The sequence below is a fragment of the Pinus tabuliformis genome, chromosome 2_1 (assembly GCF_031772625.1).
Source record: "Pinus tabuliformis cultivar Carrire ecotype Pingquan chromosome 2_1, CPIR1, whole genome shotgun sequence".
Taxonomy (NCBI): domain Eukaryota; kingdom Viridiplantae; phylum Streptophyta; class Pinopsida; order Pinales; family Pinaceae; genus Pinus; species Pinus tabuliformis.
The window spans coordinates 54221736-54239132 of NC_142299.1; the positions used below are offsets into that span (position 1 = coordinate 54221736).

A 17397-nucleotide genomic window follows, 5' to 3' on the forward strand; every position below is an offset into this window, starting at 1 on the left:
CTCCTTAAGGATAAGGAGGTCTCCCTAGGACTTGGTGTAAATTTCATTTGAAAGGAGCTTTTGCAAAACCATTCCTCTAGCTCTCCTCTAGATTTGAGACAATTCTCACGGTGGGTTCTCCACAAAATTTGATGCCTTAGCCATCACATCAAGAGGGAACTCTAGGTGCTAATCCTTCAACTTGGGTATTTCTTCGAGGCTTATACTTTAGTACTTGTTGAAGCATATCATTCATAGCCTTCTATTTTGTTTACCTTGACGATGAACTATTATGTCTTCAAATATCTCAACAGTAGGTCTTGTGCAGTCTTTTTTTCAAGGGGTTTTTCTTGGAAAGTCTTCCTAGCTTCTCCCAAAGCTCAAACTTTCTTTGAACGTTTCCATTGAATGAGACACCTTGCCTCACTTAAAACCTATCCTAGACACATCTATCATAAGTGAGGGATACTGGGACTCCTCTCGTCGGTGAGAATCAAAGAAGAGAAGGGGACTTAGGTTGTGGTGACAATGGGCCTTTATCCCAGGGTGTTGTTGTGCCCTCTAGCTTTTGCCTATTCACAAGGCCTGCTATTTTGTGCAACAACATGGACTCTTTGGCCTAAATTCTAAGGATAACTAATAAAATTATTTAAGTGACTTAGATATAATCTCAACCATTGGTCTCAAGTGAGGCTTAGGATTTAATCCTAGCCATTGATCATTTAGGAAATTAGGGTTGGGGATTTTGGCTTAATGAAATTATAAAATAAGCCTAAGGGAGAGATGAAGACACAATTTTCGAGGAAGTGATTTTTATTAGAGCAAGAGGCTTGATTAGACTAAAGTGAAGTGAGGGGAATTGCGATAGGGAATTTCAGAAGAAATCCAGGGAGACCAAGTTTAGGAAAGAGGGAGGCCAAGTTGTTGAAGAGGAGGGTCGAATTGTGGAGGAGGCCGAAATATCTAGAGAGTGCGATTTTCTCAAGTGTGCATGGGCCATACGAGGTGAGAAGAAATGGGGTTTCTTTGTTGGTGAGATAGGTCAAATTCTCTAGGGTTGAGTTTCGTTAGAAGGGTTGATTTCCTTGAGGCCAATTTTCCTAGAGGGGTTGAGTTTCCAAGTTCCTAAAATTTGTATTTTTATATGTATTGTTTGTGGGTCTAGTCCCAAAATTTCCTGAGAAATTTAGTATGAAGGAATATTGTATTGGGTACAAATTTGCTATTGTAGTGTGATTGTATCTCCCATTTTATTTCCCTTGTATTTTATTTATTGAGTTAATATAACAGTGTGCTTATTTTATCAACAACTTTAGAAATATTTGAGATAAATATTTCCTAGGTTTTTAAAAATTGTTGAAGTAAAATAAATAAGAGATAGTATAAGAGAATTAACATGGTATTAGAGCTATAAAAACTCTTTGGGAGAGATCATATATCACAAAGGTTTTACAACAACAAATTATTTTATGACAGCAAATTTTTTATTTTGTAGCTAGAGTTTTGTGGCTAAAGTCGATCTAGTAATATGACATCATCAAGTTTGAGGTATGAAGAGAGGTTGGAGTGGGCTATAAACTTCAGTCCATGGAAGGAGCGAATCACCCTTGTTTGAATGGTGAAAGGTTTGTGAGAAATTGCAAGCCAAGAGATTTGAATTCCTCAAGATGTTGCCCAAGTTGCTGAACATAAGATAAAAGATATAGGAGCTAAGGGTGTCATTTTGGACGGTGTGAAGGATCACATATCCCTCACATAACGAAGAAATGCTTAGCCTATCAAATGTGGATAGCCTTGAAAAAAATATACCAGAGTGACAACTAGAATAGAAAGATGGTGCTAAGGGAGAAGCTAGATAACATCAATATGAACTTATCTGAGTTTGTGGCCTCATACTTCACAAGGATTCAACATGTTTGTGATGAACTTTTAGTTTTTAGGGAAGAGGTGGATGCGATGGATCTTATCAAAGTAGCACTGAAAGGGTGTACCAAGTACTGGGCTACATTTGTGACAGGGATCCTAGCCAGTTATAAACTTCTGGATTAGGCCAGATTGTGGGAAAATTTCATCCAAAAGGAGATTTGGGAGGAATCCATAACTGGTGGACAACGAAAAGGTGGAGATGAGAAGAGCCTTGCTCTTATTGGGCAAGCAAGGAAGTATGGGGATTACACCAAATAAAAATAGAGTGGAGGAGGATCTTCACAAGGGAACAAAGACATGAGCAAAGGTAAGTGCTTTGCATGTAATAAGTTCAGTCATTATGCTGGATAGTGTCCAAACAAGAAGAAAGGCAAGGGGAAAACAACAAGAGCTGCATCTACACATATGGATGAGTTGGTTGAAAAATTCAAGAAAGAATTCGCTCTAGTATCATGTGTTTTTGGCACCATTACAAGAAGGGTGTGGGTTTTTGGATAGTGGAACATCTTGTCACATGACAAGATCTCATGATATCTTCGCCAGTATGGCCAAGGAGCACAACGATCTACATGTGGAGCTTGGTGACAACACCATGTATGCAGTAGAGGGCATTTGCAACATACAGTTCCAGCTAGACTCAGGGAGTCTTATGGAGGTGAAGGAAGTGATGTATGTACTTGGGTTGGACAAGAATTTACTCAATTTCGACCATGGAGGACATAGGACTTGAGGTCATCTTCAAGGAAGGTGAGGTAGCTGTCATGCTGAAAGGGGTTGATTCTAGGCTGAGGTGAGTTATAGGCAACAAGGAGAATAACTTGTAACTGTTGAGAGTACAGCTAGTGAAAGCCCTAGTACATATCGATGACAACTAGAGTGACATTTAGCATAGGAGAATGGAACATGTACACTACAGGGCTCTACCACTGTTATAGGAGATGGTCACTGGTTTTGTGGAGAGTTCAGTATAGAGCATGATGGTGTGTGTAGGGGATGTGCGCTTGGCAAGCAGGCCATGTTAGCGTTTCTTGGCAGTGAGACTAGGTTCAAGGCTATTTTGGATTTGGTGCATTTCGACATTTGTGGTCTTATGTTAGTTGAGTCTATCTCAGAGAGTAGTTATTTTGTGACATTCATAGATGATTATTATAAGAGGACATGGATTTACTTCTTGAAGGCCAAGGATGAGGTATTTAGAATTTATGGGTACCTACTTGGCTTGGGCTTCAACAAGAGTGAGGCAGACTCTAACTTGTACCATGTACTTGTTGATGGTGAGCCGCTTATCTTGGTACTGTATGGTAACAATCTCTTTCTGACAGGATCAATGTTGCACGGAGTGGGGACGTTTTTTGGAAGCATATTCGTGGAAGCGTCATTTCCCAAAAATCTAGGAAACGAAACATCTTGGAAGCGTCTACTATATATATATTTATTTTTTTGCATTTATATTTAAAAAGAAACATCCAAAATACCAAAGTAGTTGTAGAAGACATGAAAACATGCATATTTTTACATAAATCAAGATAGATATGGCATCCATTGTACATCAATGATTAATTATTCGAGCATCAACCATCTAGATTCTAGCAATTACAAACGTACATCAAATTTTTAAGCATTTCATAGAACATAAAACATTTAGAAGATAAAATCATTAAACATTCAATAGATCTGTGAAAATTCCTAGATCTAACAATCTCTAGAATCCTACTGCAACCAACTGAATCTACCTCTCCTAGATTGTAAATTACATTACAAGCTTATTTCAGATTTCTTCTTGAAACATTGAAGTAAATTACTGAAGCAGCCTACACCAAATTGAATATGATTCTGAAACATAGAAACTGAGCAAGGAAAATAGAAACACATAGGACATAGTTATTTTTGGACAATAGTCCTCGGAAAAATCTAATGCGGGAAAACTGGTGCAACAACTTTGAGGGTTTATTATTAAGCAGTAGCAAATTCTGAATACATCACGGAATACCTCACAGGATTATTCAATTACAGAGAGAAATACTGGCAGAAGCTTTGTGAGTTTACCTCACACAATCACTGAGAAAAAGTCCCGGCTGTTTCGGCTGCTGGATGAGGTGCCCCTAGCAGGCTCTACGTTATCACTGTGTTGCCTCTGCGCTATCCCAGTGTCAACCCTCTCAGGAACAACGTAACCCAACTGGGGAATCTATCAGTAGCCTAGAGTCACTACTCTCAGCCTCCTGGTCTCACACCTCGACTCCCGACTGCTAAAACTGACCCTCTGCTTTGATTTTCGACTCTCTCTCTCCCTCTGCGCTGCGTCTACATGGCCCTTCTGGACCTGCGTCAGCCTCTGTGTCAAGGCTACTAGATCACTCTCTGCCTCTCTCTGTTGATGTATCTCCCACTGAGAATCTCTCTCTCCAGAAGCTGCTATCCCTGCCCCTCAACTGCAAGAGATATCTTCAATCGATTTTTCCTCCTGAGAACTTCTGACTTCAAAAAATCGATTTTCTCAATCTCTCTGTGTATTTTCCAAATGACCCTCAAGCCCCTTCTTATATCTTCTCGTTAGACAACCAACAACCTAGATTACATCTTAATTAAAGGCTCAGATCGTTTTGGCTTGATCTGTGGTTTTTTCTAGAAGTTTCACCCCTAATTAGATTAACACCGATTGATATTTTAATTTTCTTAAGTTTAGACTTAGGAACCCCATTAAAAATATTAATTATTTTAATAAAATCACTTCTGGGTGGAATTTCCCAAAACGCTTTCTGGGTTCTTTGGAATGCATATGCCCAAGCCTCCCTACAAAATTTGATTCTTAGAGCACATCCGATGCTATCCCAAATCAACATCTAGCAAGTGAGCAACTGCCAACATGAGTCATGTCCAAAATTCAAATAATAATGTTTACCAAATAGGCCACTTGGTCACCACCAATACTCAAGTACACACTGAACTAGGAAGAGTAAGACAAAAAAGTTCAAATTCGCAACAAGACTTCAAGTCTAATCTATGACAAAAGTAGTAAACTGTGAATATATCTACTAATCTCTCCTCCATCCACCACGAATAGTACGTGAGCCTCCACGTGATGGCAATGAAGAAGATGGTGGCAGTGAAGAAGATGGTGTCTCTGGAAGTTGTGGCAATGGAATTGATGAAGATGAAGCCCCTGCTATTGGTGTTGAAGCATGGAACTTGGGAACAATGGGACCGGATGGGGGTGGCATCTCAAGTTGATCATCATCATCCTGGATAAGAGCATCCTCCAATTGCTCTAATCGCAACGCTCCATCCTGCAAACTGTCCTCCTCTGGATTTTTGTCCCAAAGCTTAAGGTATTTATTAGTCTTTGCATCATCATAGTATTGGGACAACAATCGCAAGTTGTAGTGAACTAAACCAAGCTCTCTGCTTGGTCTAAATTTAATCTGTTCCTTTTAACACTGTGGATGGAAGAATAAGAGCTCCAACACTTCTCTGAAAAAGAAGTGTTTACCACTTGTGATAGCACCTACAATGCCAAAGTTTGTAGAAGTGGAGTAGCACCTCCGTGCATGTTCCACCACTCAAGAGAAAATAAATTCTCTCGATGTCTAATTGCATGCATGCTCCCAAATGGACCAGTGCTAAGTATATAGTTGCTCAAATGCTTTTGTAGCATGGAAGACTCCTCCTCATCAGGGACTAATTTATAAGGTGCTTTTATATAACTAGGTAGAACCTCTGGATCTAGGTGTGGTTTTCTCCTGCTTCCCCCCAGGTGCTGGTGTTGAAAGCCAGGATGGATGATATTAGTTAGGTGTCAGAACATATGCTATGTTATGCAATGGAATGTTTAACATTTCCCATCGTTTTTCCACCTTTGCACGAATATAATTTTACAAGGTGATATCTCTAGGCTCAACAATGTCTTTAATCTGCCCCAACATGTTATCCATCTGTTCATACACCTCCCCAATTATTGGTCGATTTGAATCTACAAATCTGATCATGTAATAAATTGGTTTGGTGAATCGAAAAACATATTTGACTTGTGACCGAAAGTAACTGTCAAGAATAGCGTCCTTGGTTACATTAGCAACATCTCTATCGGTGTTAATGTCATCCCATGATTCAGAGGTCACCATAGTAGTTAAAGATTGTCTCACCTTCACTAGCCGCCTAAATGTGAGGTAATATGAAGCATAAAAACTATGGCTGAAGCACAAAAACCGATAGCTTGTAGATTTAATTGTTAAAATACAAACAGGTATTTAATAGTAATAATATATATATATATATATATATATATATATATATATATAAAGTATAAGATGATATAAGATGGTTTTAATGTTACAATGAGGCCCTGCTTTTATACCTCAGCAGGTGACTTTTCGTGAATGGGCATGTCTTTTAGACATGCTTGTTCACCTAACTTAATGACTATTTAACCTAATTAATATTTAATTATTTAATATTTATATTTATTTTATTTATTTAATTGTTATGAATTATATTCATAACATAGCCTCTTCCTTCGGAAGCTTTGTCCTCAAAGCTTTAACGCTTGGGGTTTTCTTCACTTAGTGTATGTCGTCTTCGATGTATATAATCTGGCCATCCTCTTCTCTTATAGCTCATCGGTAATATTTCCTTAGATTTTTTTTTGTAACTCTATTTCTAATTTTTTATATAACTTTAATATTATTATTATTATTTATTTATTTATTTTTAACTCTATTTTTTTTTTTGTAAACTATATATATTTACAATTATATAATTATAAAATATAATTATATAATGAAAATTTATATAGTTTAATGTATATATAATAATTTTTTTTAAAAATAATAATTCTTTTTTATGTGTTTATTATATATATATATGTATTAATTAATTAACTTATTTAACTGGGCAGTCACACCGTGTGTTATATATATATATATATGTATGTATGTATTAATTAATTAACTTATTTAACTGGGCAGTCACACCGTTTTGAGTGTGGCCCTGCCTGTTGACTTGCGACATCACAAAAGTGACTGACAGCTGGCGTTTCTTTTCCATGGCAACAACGTTTATGGTCAGAACACGCTGCACAGTGTCAAGGTTCATGGCTTGCCGGAAGAGTACTGGACGCAGATGTTCATGGTTTGCCGGAAGAGTACTTGACATAGATGTTCATGGTTTGCCGAGAAAACAGGATGCCGGCGGAAAAAGGAACCGGGTCGGATAGCAACGGAAAGGGTTTGTTTGCCAGAATAATCCGGTGGTGTGGATTGGCCTGAGCGACGAACAGGACGTCGGAAAGGGTATGTCGAGTTGGGTTTGCAGATTGTCAATAAAAATCAATTCCCACAATTCGTTTGATACAACATTTATATTATAAACATTCTTGCGGCTTCTATTAGGCATAGATTCATGGCAATTGTTGAACAGGCCTGCGGGTTACGTGAAAACTCCCTTGGAAGTCGACTGTAACACAAGCTTTGAGGGTGTGGCAGTCGAGGGAATATTGCAGGAGACGAGAACGTTGTTAGGTGGAGTCACCCAACACTTTTTCAATTGATCAGAAGACTGAAGAATATTGGAACGAAGTTCCACCATGAATTCTCCATTTTTGTCTGTTTTCTTGTTGAGAGAATTGAACGTTGTTTGCAACTTCCTCACAATGCCCTCAAGTCTTACCTGCTCTTCCTTTGCAATCAATGTTCTGCTAGCCAATTCAGTTTGTAAAAACTCATTTTCTTCCTCAAAGATCCTTTTGCCTGCAACAATGGATGAAAGTTGATCTTCTAAACTATCTAATTGCCTCTTTTTATCCTTTGCCATGGCTGAAAGTTGTCTCTGTATATCAGAGAGTCGGCCATCTCTTTCCTCTGTAACAGTAAAAAACAGACTCTTTAAATTAGCTATTTCTACTTCACTCTTGGAAGTAGAGGCTTCCATTTCTTCCAAAGAGGACATTGTTGAGAGTAATTCTTCTTCAACTGATTTTTTCTTAGACAACTATAACATCAAATCTTCGTGTTTTGTTTGTAGATCAGCAATATTTGTTGCACTGTTCTTTTATGATGGGATTGTTACATTTGTTATACCAAGTTTTTCTGCAGACTTAAAGGGGATTGCAATTTTTGTTATATCAACTTCTTCTTTAGATTGTGATGGTGTTCCCATACTTGGTATACAAGCTTCTTCAGACTGCAATGTGATCAATCCAATATGATTTGCAGGAGGACCTGCAACTGCAAGCTGGTCAAATTGTTGATCAGACTTACTGATATTTGCCATGGCTAATTTTTGCTTGGGCTTTTCATTTCGTTCTTTTGATACTTTACGATGATGTTCACAAAAGCAGTAAGGCAACAGGCAAGGTCGGCGACAACGCCATCGCACCACTGAGTGGCTGCAATGTAGGTCGTCTGGTATAGCACATTCTATTTTTTTTCTACCCATACTGAGTATATGAGAATTCAATGCTTTGTTGTTTCTAAAACTGAGATCATTGAATGGGTCGAGGTTGCAGAGAAAATTATTCCCGTCAATTGCCAATAGCATGTACCCTGGTTGCAAGGAATGTTGAGGGCTCTTCAATGTTCCTACAAGAACAACATTGTTATCAAACTTTGTATCTTTCACTGTTTTCTTTACTACTCCACCGTCCTTTGTAGAAAACTCTGTAACTAGCCTCGAAGTTTCTGTTTTTCCTTCAGATCCCTCACCAGAGCTCCCCAAAGACATATCAACAATGATCAATTCACTCACAGATTCTGAGTCTTGTAAAGGTTTTGATGTCCCCTAGAAATATCCCTTTCGGTGATCTCATCTACAGATGCTGAAACTCCTAGTATCCTTAAGGAGGGAGTGCCCACAACATTAACCATACTTCTTAATGACTTCTTTGGCAACAATATCTTTTCACATTTTGTGGGATTGCTAAATGAACCACAAGGATGGGTAGCAGAATCAGGGTCTGGCAATGAAGAATGCATAACTGTTTCTATAGCTAGCTCAGAGTTAGCCCCTCCATCAACAACTTTAACTGTCTTCTGTAGGGCTGCCACTAAAGGAGTTGTTGAGGTAGATAATGAAGTCTGACTCAAAACTAACTCCTCCGCCTGCCTGTGAGAACCAGTAAGTTTAGATTCCTCTGCAACCACCTCTCCTTTATCAGGATTAGCCATTTTCACTTTCCTTTTATTATCAGAATCATAATCAGTAATCTTCACATCTTCAAAAACCTGTTTTTTCTCAAGAGTCACAGATTGTAGTTTTCCATTGACAACCTCTTCTTCGTTGTTATGATATTGTACATCTCCTTGTTTCTCAAGATAGTCCTCATCTTGATCTTGTTTCGTTTCTTCACTTGTTATTATCTTCCTTATGATCGATTTTCCTTCGACATGCTTTAATTTCTGCATATGATTTTTCTAAACGCTGAAATGCTTCTTGAATTTTACTAAACTACTCAACGCATTCAGGACGTGAATGTAATGGCACATTGTGTTGAGAACAACGTTCACAGACCCGCATGATTATATCGTGTGCCATGGCTTTGATACCAATGAAGCATAAAAACTATGGCTGAAGCACAAAAACTGATAGCTTGTAGATTTAATTTTTAAAAATACACACAGGTATTTAAGCGTAATAAGATATATATATATATATATATATATATATATATATATACGATGATATAAGATGGTTTTAATTTCTGCATATGATTTTTCTAAACACTGAAATGCTTCTTGAATTTTACTAAACTACTCAATGCATTCAGGACGTGAACGTAATGGCACATTGTGTTGTGAACAACGTTCACAGACCCGCATGATTATATCGTGTGCCATGGCTTTGATACCACTGAAGCATAAAAACTATGGCTGAAGCACAAAAACTGATAGCTTGTAGATTTAATTGTTAAAAATACACACAGGTATTTAAGCATAATAAGATATATATATATATATATACGATGATATAAGATGGTTTTAATGTTACAATGAGGCCCTGCGTTTATACCTCAGTAGGTGACCTTTCGTGAATGGGCATGTCTTTTAGACATGCCTTTTCACCTAACTTAATGATTATTTAACCTAATTAATATTTAATTATTTAATATTTATATTTATTTTATTTATTTAATTGTTATGAATTATATTCATAACATAACTTGCAAATCTTGTTTTTGCAAGTTTAAGCAACTGCAACTTGGAGTAAGTGCCATAAAAGTACTTTATAACTTTATCCTTGTATGCACTATGATAAATTTAACTTGTTGCTTCCCTCTCTTGTAATGCTCATTAATCCATCCACATTCTTTATGCTTCACAATATCATGCATCAAAAGGTTCAATGTGTGCACCAAGCACCCAAATGAAAAGATGTGTGGATGAGTATGCTCAACAAATTTTCTTGCTGCCTTACAATTCGCTGCATTATCAGTGAAGAGAAGTAGGGATCAAGCCAATGTAGCTGAAGGCGGATCTCCAAAGAAGACTAAGCCCAAAGAATTGGATTTAAGGGACTTACACTACTAAAGTCCTTTGATCTAAGCTTTTGTTATTTTACTTTGATTTCTAGTTTTTAGGTTTAACATATTTTTGGCAAACATTTTTTATTTGTTCTTAGGGTTATAGATATCCCTCAAGCTTGGAGGTAGCCCTCATCAACCTCCAAAGATAAGTATCCTATTACCATTTTCATTTTTAGTTTTCCTTACTTATCTGGTTTTGTTTGCATAAAATACTAATCACATGTCTCCTCTTATTTTCCTTGTCGATAAATCCTTGATCAACTTTTAATCTTTGCCGTTGAAATAATTATTTTTGAGGAATTCTTGAATTTCTCATTTAATCCATTTTTTATTAGTTCAAAATTAATTATTGTGAGCTAATGTCCTCAAAAAATTGACTTTGCCTTAATCACCAAGGTCCAAGGGTTCAATTTTTCTTTAAATTCCCAATATTTCCTTGGTGGGGGACCTCCAAAAATTAATTCTTTTGAGACTCACAAATTTTTCCACTAGGAGAATGTAATTTCTCTAGACATTTAATTTTAACTCTAATTAATTAAATTTCTGGCTTAGGATTTTAATTTATTTTTTGCCAAAAAAATTAATTAACACTTGAGGCGATCAATAATTTTTTCCACCCTCTAATATTTTAGCCATGGTGTTTAAGTATGAGGGACCATGCACTGAAATATTTTTTACATAAGAATTTTACAATTCAACCCTCAAAGGGGGAACACCCGTTCGGTATAGACCCTCAAATTACACAACCAATTCTGCGACACAATATGATCTAGTAGACCAAATGATTTGTAATAAAATAATTTAGCCAATTAGTTTAAATGATTCCAAAATTAGATTTACATAAGACTCGACTAAAACATTAGGACTCACCTAAGACTTTGATGAAAAATTGCACCCTAGCTTTGGGGTGAGGTTGGAGGGAAAAACTCTACCGACAATCCGTGTTTAGAAACACAAATGAGTCAGTTAAACTAAAAACTTATTAGGATGAAATTTTCGCCAAAATAATATGCTTACCTAGGTTGCTACATACACACACGGTTTTTGTTATGAAACCAGCTCAAAAAAAGATAGAAAAGAGAGATCCACGCCTTAGAATTCAGCCTCTTCGAGGGGGCAACCTCCTTTACATTACATAAATAAACAATTCTTGGATGATACAAATGACAAAACCTCCTTTCTATATATAGGAGTCTAAGGAGTCACAATATAATCCAGCCGACCTAACAATAATAATATAAAGCCACAAAAATAACAATAGAGGGATTCTATGGGGCACATAAATAATAATATGGGGGTAATAGGGGCACAACAATATAAATAAGGGGTATAACTACAATAGTAATGGGGTAATCACTAGTATTATAGGGACCCAACATGCCCCTCTCCTTCAAAAAAGTGTTGTCCTCAACGCTTGAGTAGTTCTGGATACTTCTGCATAAAATTCTCATCCTCCCATGTGGAATCTTCAGCGGATAAGTTCTTCCACTTGATAAGATACTCTGAAATTGATCGATTTCGTAGCTGTCGAGTTCTTGTTTCTGTGACTGCTTCCGGTTCCAATATAATTTTTCCTTCCTCGTCAAGTTCTGGCAATATTGTTTGAACTGGGAGCTTGTCGCCTATAACCTTCTTTAAACATGAAACATGGAAAACTGGGTGCAATCGAGAAGCTGCAGGAAGCTCCAATTTGTATGCCATAGTACCAATCTTTTGCAACACCTTGTACGGACCATAATACTTTGGTGATAATTTATTATCCTTCTTAGCTTGCTTTAGGGACATTTGCTTATATGGTTGTAGCCGTAGGAATACCCAATCACCTACATCAAAACTTCTTTCACTGCGATGTTGATCTGCCTGTTGTTTCATTCTATTTTGTGCCAACACGAGGTTATCCTTTAAGAGTTGGAGGACTTGTTGTTGATGTTCGATGTGATGTTCCACTGCCTGAACCTTAGAATTTTCTCTTAAATATGATGTGATGGATGGTGGTTGATACCCATAAAGTGCCATAAATGGGGTCATTTTTGTTGCTGTATGGAAGGAAGTGTTATACCACCATTCAGCCAGAGGCAACCATTTGACCCATTGTGTCTGTTTATCAGATACAAAGCAACGAAGATATCCTTCCAAACATTTGTTTACTATCTCAGTTTGCCCATCAGATTGAGGATGATAAGATGAGCTGTGAGCTAACTGAGTACCAAGACAAGAAAATAATTCTGTCCAAAAATTTCCCGTGAAAATGGGATCTCTATCACTTACAATAATCACTTACAATAATCTTTGGGTTTCCATGTAGCTTTTGAACTGTTTCCATAAATGCAGTAGAAACTGTAGTGGCTTTAAATGGATGTGATAATGCACAAAAGTGTGCATACTTGGTAAGTCTGTCAACTACCACCATGATGACACTCTTTCCCTCAGACTTGGGTAAACCTGTGATAAAATCCATTGAAACCTCCTCCCAACGTTGGCTTGGAATGGATAAAGGTTGTAATAGACCTGGTGTCTTAATTGTTTCAACTTTATTTTGTTGGCAAACCAAACATTCCGCCACAAACTTTTGAATATCTGATTTAAGGCCATCCCAAAAAAATTCCTTCTTAACCCTGTGGTAAGTTTTTAAAAATCCTGAGTGCCCTCCTAAGGGAGAAGTGTGCAATTCCATAAGAATCTTTTGTTTTAGCTGGGAATTCTTACAGAGGTATAAGCGATCTTTGTACCATAACGAATCATTTTGCCAGCTAAATGTATCAGAAGTACTGGAATCTTGTTGTAGCTTTCGAATAAGTGCCCACACTTCTTCGTCATTCTTCCATTCCTCCTTTGCTTCGTTTATCCAATCTGGTTGGATAATAGAAATGGCACACAACAATGCTTCCACATCCTCATCCTTTCTTGAGAGTGCATCTGCCACCACATTTTGCTTCCCTTTTTTGTAGATGATTTCAAAGTCATAACCCAACATCTTTGTGACCCACTTTTGTTGCTCTTCAGAGGATAATCTTTGTTCTAAAAAGTATTTAAGGCTATCATGATCCGTTTTTACCTTGAAGTGTCTTCCCATTAGGTAGGGTCGCCATTTCTTAAGTGCATGGAGTATTGCCAACATTTCCTTCTCATAAATAGCTTTGTTTAAAAACTTTCCCTTGATTGGACGACTTTCAAAAGCAATGGGTCTTTCATCTTGCATTAGAACAGCACCAATTCCATTTCCTGAAGCATCACATTCCACAATAAAGGTTTTTGTGAAGTCCGGTGTAGCTAAGACCGGTGCTTGGCACATTGCCTCTTTAAGATGTTTAAAGGCCTTTGTTGCTTCCGGAGTCCATGAAAATGAATCTTTCTTCAATAATGTTGTTAGAGGTGCTGCTATTCTCCCATAATTCTTAACAAACTTGCGATAATACCCTGTCAACCCAAGAAATCCTCGCAGATGCTTTATGGATGTGGGGATTTTCCATTCCTTAATGGCTTTAATTTTGCTAGGGTCTACCTTAACTCCTTCATGAGATACAATATGACCCAAATATTCCACCTCCTGGACTCCAAAGAAACATTTGGATCTTTTTGCATATAATTGTTTCTCCTCCAATAGTTGTAGCACCTTGTCAACATGTTCAACATGATCCTTCCAAGACTTGCTGTAGATTAGTATATCATCAAAAAATACTAACACAAATTTTCTAAGGAATGGTTTGAAAATTGAATTCATCAAACCTTGAAATGTTGAAGGTGCATTGGTAAGGCCAAAAGGCATGACCAAAAATTCATAATGACCCTCATGAGTTCTAAATGCCGTTTTCGGAATGTCTTCAATCTTCATTCTGATTTGATGATATCCCGAACGAAGATCCAACTTGGTGAAGTAAATTGATCCATGCAATTCATCCAGTAATTCATCAATGACAGGAATGGGGAACTTATCTTTAATAGTGAGCTTGTTGAGCTCCCTATAATCTGGACACATGCGCCATGATCCATCCTTCTTGTGCACCAATACTACTGGAGCTGAGAAAGAACTTTGACTTGGTTGAATTATACCAGCCTCTAGCATTTCTGCAACCATACGTTCAATTTCACTTTTTTGGACATATGGATATCTGTACGGCCTGATGTTTGGAGGAACACTTCCTGGAATCAGATGAATAGCATGATCATGATCACGCATAGGTGGGAGACCTTTGGGAGTCTCAAATACCTTGGAATGATTGTCCAAGACTTTTTGGAGATCTGGAGAAATAGATGATTCCAATGTGGAAACATCTAGCGAACATAATTGTGCAATTACACCTCTTTGCTCCTTTTTTAGAAGCTTTGTCATGCCATTAGAGCTGATTATCTTTCCTGGTTTCCCTGCAATACCCCTTAATTCAACTTCCTTTCCTTCCACAGAAAATTTCATGAAAAGTTCTTGAAAATTAAAAGCTATTGTACCCAAGGATTGTAGCCATTGGACTCCTAGTACAACATCAGCACCTCCCATTGGAATGGAAAGCATTGGGCTAGTCAATACATATTCTCCCATGGATAGCTTGATATTATGGCACTTTCCAGAACAATTTATTGTTCCTCCATTTGCAATCATCACTTGACACTCTGGTGCTGGATATAGGAAGCAATTCAATTCTTTTGCTACCCTACAATGAATAAAATTGTGGGTGCTTCCTGAATCAATCAACACTATTACCTTTTTCTTCTTGATTTGTCCTTCTATCTTGATGGTTTGAGGAGTGGTAATTCCCGCCAATGCATTACAAGATATGGTCGGATTTATTTGTTCTTCATCTAGGCTTTGTTCCTGGAATATATCCTCTTCTTTTGACCTTTCTTGCTCCTTTTCTTCTTCCTCTTCACAATCTATGTAGAATAATTTCTTCTCAGCACACTTATGACCTTTTGTGTATTTGCTATCACAATTGTAACAAAGCCCTTTTGCTCTTTTTTCTTCCAATTGTTGTGGTGTCAACCTTGTAGGTTGTGGAAGACTATGGGCAACAACACTTCCGTCTTTATAGTTGTGAATGGTATGCTTCCTAGTTGCCATAATTTTGCTTTCCATTTTTCTTGCTAACCTGAATGCCTTCTCTAATGAATCAGGTTCCCAAAGGCGCACATCATGTTGGATATTATCCTTTAAAGACCCTATGAACACATCAATCCTATGCTCCTCTGGAATATCTTTTACCCTTATGTTCAATTTTTGGAACTCCTCAATGTGCTCCATTATTGAACCCTTTTGTTTGAGACTTATCAATTGGCTAAAAAAAGTGTTGCTTTTTGTATCCTCATAATGTGCTATCAATTCTTCCGTAAAAATTGCCCAAGTGATAAATTGTTTACGAGAACAAAGCCATTGATACCATACAAACTGATTTGGTTCCAAATATAAAGTTGCCATACGTACCTTTTGTGTGTTTTGCACATTATTGAGATCGAAGAATTGCTCCATCTGTAATATCCATGTGGCGGGATCCTTGCCATCAAACTTCCTCATATCGATTTTTGGAATATGGTGATTCTTCGATCCAACATTAGCGTCTACGGAATCATGATTAACATTTCTTTTGTTCTCATCATGAGTTTCCTTTACTACATTTTCACCATTAGTGACCCTTTCTTGTAGCAACTTCTTCAATTCTTCCATCGAATCCTCCATCTTAGCTTCCATGCCCTCTATCTTAGATTCCACGCAATTTATCTTAGATTCCACGCCACTTATCTTAGCTTCTGTTAGCTTTTGTGAGCGTGACATTTGTTGCACTTGTTCTTGTAATTTTGATATATCATGTAGCATTTCTTCCTCTTCTTCATGAGTCATGCTAGAGCTTTCAGGTTCCTTACTAGGTGTTTGCATTTTCTTTCCTCGGGGCATCAGTTATCGATAATAATGCTTTATTATGCCCTTTGAATTCCGTTAAACCAAGCATACACAAAAATTAAAAAAAAACTACACACCTTTTTTCACTTTATAGAAGCCTGATATTGAATCTGATGTATCTCTGTAATTTCGGATCATCCAATTCTGAAATTGCTACCTGTAGTAGCCTTCTGCGTCCTCTTTCCAATGCCACAAGTCTGAGCCAAATTGGATTCTCCAAGGAAGAGTTATGTGAAATCTCCCACAGTGACTTGCTTTTAGACTGGTTCAGTAGAGCGAACTTGTACGACGTGCCACGAGTCACTGTTTCAACCTTTGAATCTGAAACACACACACAAGAAACTACAGTCCGTCCTCTTTCTGTACCTTTTTACGAAATTTCAATCCGATCCTCAGAGCGAGAGTTATGACGATTTTCCCCAGGTCACCTGTTTTGAATGTAATTCAGGAGTCTGCAAAAAGGTCAACTTCCTCAGATCATATCTCCGAAAATATCGCGCGAAAAGCTTTGAAATTCGGACCCAAGGTTCAGTGCCAATTCTTCTCAAATGGGTTTTTTTTGCGACTTCTGAAACGTCACAGAAAATAAGTTATAGCGAAAATGCCACGATGACCTGTTTGGAGCAGCGAAACCCTAGAATCCAAAGCTCTGATACCAAATGTTATGAAACCAGCTCACAAAAAGATAGAAAAGAGAGATCCACGCCTTAGAATTCAGCCTCTTCGAGGGGGCAACCTCCTTTACATTACATAAATGAACAATTCTTGGATGATACAAATGACAAAACCTCCTTTCTATATATAGGAGTCTAAGGAGTCACAATATAATCCAGCCGACCTAACAATAATAATATAAAGCCACAAAAATAACAATAGAGGGATTCTATGGGGCACAGAAATAATAATATGGGGGTAATAGGGGCACAACAATATAAATAAGGGGTATAACTACAATAGTAATGGGGTAATCACTAGTATTATAGGGACCCAACAGTTTTACTAGCATCATTTACATTATAAATTTGCAGAATGAGTTTACGTTGACTCAATAAACTGATGGCTAATGATCCGATCTTTTGAATTTTTTTTT

General features: G+C 37.4%; 1 protein-coding gene and 1 long non-coding RNA gene across 3 annotated transcripts in view; both read left to right on the forward strand.

The window, feature by feature from the left end:
- LOC149198753 (uncharacterized) overlaps nt 1-17397 on the forward strand; it is a 152010-nt gene that overhangs the window by 103588 nt on the left and 31025 nt on the right. The window lies entirely within an intron of this gene.
- Nucleotides 6882-8287, forward strand: LOC149198757 (uncharacterized). The gene is made up of 3 exons (XR_016253734.1): nt 6882-7193; nt 7321-7421; nt 8115-8287. It is a non-coding gene; the product is annotated as an uncharacterized LOC149198757 (long non-coding RNA).